At 43.4% G+C, this 3218-nt stretch overlaps 1 pseudogene; it reads right to left on the bottom strand.

Moving 5' to 3' along the window:
* Positions 1–559: 559 nt before the first annotated feature.
* On the bottom strand, positions 560–2101 carry LOC112402991 (myelin expression factor 2 pseudogene; annotated as a pseudogene).
* Positions 2102–3218: the final 1117 nt, after the last annotated feature.

The following is a 3218-nucleotide window of genomic DNA, read 5'->3' as shown; positions in this document are numbered from 1 at the left end:
GTGGAAAATGTGAATGATGGGGAAGGGCAGAGAAAGAAAACTCCATTTCTTCATTTAAGTCAAATGAAAAATATTCTGAACTCTAGAATCTAAAACTTACAATAATTCTTTATCACCAACAAAAAGTAATTTAAAACCAACCAAGATCATATCCTAATTTGTCTGAGCCCTTGCTTTTCAAGGACAATTACATATATTAAACAGAAGTTTTGAAAAAACCATCTATGTTTTACCTTACAATAAGTTGATAAAAGCTGGGGACACTTGAACAAACAAATCCCACTACGTAGAACTGAAAACAACATGAAAATGGCTTATTTCATTAAAAATAGTATAACCATTCATTTAAACTGAACGACCAGACTTGCTGTCTTTAAAAATCCAAACTTGAGATTAACAAAAATCAGAGTATATTTAACACTATACTGTTAAAAGCTGGTGGGAGTTTTAAAAGTACATTTTTACAACTTTTGTAAGCATACAGTATTACTTTAAAAAATGACTTTTACTAAGAGATTCAGCAAAACAGATGTAAGAATGTTCCAACCGTGGTTTCAAATTATGCATTATGATCCAAGAGAACATCAATTTCTCTGCCAGTGATTTTTATGCCATTCATTATTCTGCAGCCTTTTTCAGCTGATCCTGGGGAGTCAGATCTGACTGTTCCACAGCCTTTTGACCTTCCATTCTCCATTTTTATTTCTGCAAACATTACATGACATTTCTGACAAATATCTGGCTGCCTTTGGAGCCTATTCTGTCTCTCATTCCACTTCCCATTGGACCTGATAAAAATCTTCGATCCATATTGATAGTCCTTTCCAGGATAGCTCCTATACCTGGTCCCATTCTATCAAAGCTGGAACTCATCTGATCCAGTCCCATCCCCATTCCTCCAGTCACACTGTTCATGCCACCCATTCCACCACCAAGTCTACCAAAGGAATCTCCAAAGCCTCGATTTATTCCAATATCACCACATCCAGAATCTCTCTCCATGCTACTAGTCATCGCACCACGGTATAGCTCTCCCATTTGACTAACTCCTCCAAATCCTCCCATGCTATTCATTGCTTCCAGACCATCAAACCCAATTCCTCCTCCAGTTCTATTCATTCCTCCAAAACCTGGACCATCCATTCCCATACCACTTGGACCTAAATTTCCCATTCCACCACCTACGTTCAACTGTCTGGCACTAATAGGCTGTCCACATGGACCAAGTCCCATTCCGGTGCCTCCAAGACCACGTGGTAATTGTGGTGTTTTACTATCATATGAACGGTAGCCTTCATGAGGGACAGACTTGTCATCCATTTTCACATGCATAGGTCTATCAAACGAAACCTGCCCAATGAACACAGAAATTGCTTGAACTGCTTCAATTGCCTGTTCAGAAGTGACTGTGCCCATTCCTCTGCTCTTGCCATCTTTGTCTTCTTTAATATCTGTCCACTTTACAGTTCCAGCTACGCTGAACACTTCCTTTGGCTCCTTCCAACCAACTTTGAAGCAACAAATTGTGGAACCAAGCAACAAAAATTGTGGAACCAAGTCTCCCAGCCTGCAAATTACTAATAATCTCAGGAGGAACGTTTGGATTATTGAGAATGGAAGGTGGTAAATTCATCAATCCCAATCCCATGTTGGGTACATGTCCTCCTGGAAATGATCCCCCTGTTGGTGGCAATGCCCTACGAGCATTTGCTCCATCAGGATCCTCTTTGATATTCAAGGGTCTTCCACTAAGATCATATTTGTTCATAGTTTCTAGTGCTTTCTTGACAAATTCTTCATCTTTGAATTCAACCACACCACAACCCCTTGATTTTCCTTCCGCATCCTTAAAGAGCTCCACGTATGTAACCTGACCCAACTTTTCCTCTCATTAGATCTTTAACGGTTTGCTATTTCATGTCATATGGGATGTTGCTAATAAAAACTCTGTTACGATTTGGACCCTTCTTTTCTCCAGTGCCTGAATTCTTGTCTTTTGAATGAGGGTGAAATCCATTGGCCCTCTTATTGCCTGTAGATTTTTCTTTTAATTCAGGTTTCTCTTCTTTGATTCATCATTCTCCATTTTAACGCCATTGGAGCTGTCGCTGTGCTGCGGCGGCTGCTTCTCCTGCTCGGGCGGGTGAGGTTTTCCCCGGCGGCTCGGGGGGGCTGCGGATGCGGGCTGTCGTCGCCAGCAGCCCTAAGCACCTCGGGCTTGTCGCGTCGGCCATCCCGCCGCCATGGCCTCCGCCTCCGCCTCCGCCGCCTGTGTTGAGGGGCCCCGAGTGCTACAGTAGTGGCGGCGGCGGGCTAAAAGTTTTTTTAAAAAAGAAATTTCCGTGTCACTTAGTTTTTGAAAACAAAGAAAATTTGAAGTTGTAAATTTAAGAAAAATGGAGAGAGACAAGCAAAATAATGCCATATGTGGGCTGCCCATATGTGAGCCAGAGGTGCCCCTATCACCTATGGTCTCAGTGATTCCACTTCGCTCTTGTTCTGGAAGCCCCACGGGCAGCTCAGATCAGTAAGCGCCAAAGTGCCCTTTATTGCCTAACGACAGGAACACAGCTCACACCAACCTGAAGAGTACAAAGGTGCAGTAAAGATCAGCCCCTGAGGATCTCTACAGACATTTCAGAGTTGGGCAAGGGATAACACTGGTTGACAAAACACTTCAAGAATTAAGATGACACTCTCTGTAACGGCCCACCTCTATATTTTAACACTTGGAATCATCTCTCTGAACGCTCTAACCAGCTTGCAATGCAATTTTCTCATCCTAAAAAATGGGACCAATTATACATGTCTTGCCTACTTAAGAGATTGTATAGCATTTGAGTACAACAAGGATGGTAAATATATGGCAAGATTATGTCCCTGATAGTGAAGGTGATGATGATGATAACAGCGTGCCAGCGTGTTGTAGATTAGGAATATTAATTTCTTTTTTATTATTTTTTTTTGCGGTACATGGGCCTTCTCACTGTTGTGGCCTCTCCCGTTGCGGAGCACAGGCTCCGGATGCGCAGGCGCAGCGGCCATGGCTCACGGGCCCAGCCGCTCCGTGGCATGTGGGATCCTCCCAGACCGGGGCACAAACCCACTTCCCCTGCATCGGCAGGCGGACTCTCAACCACTGCGCCACCAGGGAAGCCCAGGAATATTAATTTAATCCTCTGACAACCCAGTGAGGGAGATGCTATTATCACTGGCAT

The sequence above is a fragment of the Neophocaena asiaeorientalis genome, unplaced genomic scaffold (genome assembly GCF_003031525.2).
Source record: "Neophocaena asiaeorientalis asiaeorientalis breed wild unplaced genomic scaffold, Neophocaena_asiaeorientalis_V1.1 scaffold548, whole genome shotgun sequence".
NCBI lineage: Eukaryota > Metazoa > Chordata > Mammalia > Artiodactyla > Phocoenidae > Neophocaena > Neophocaena asiaeorientalis.
The sequence above is the reverse complement of the archived record's forward strand: the minus strand, read 5'-3'. Positions and strand labels throughout refer to the sequence as shown.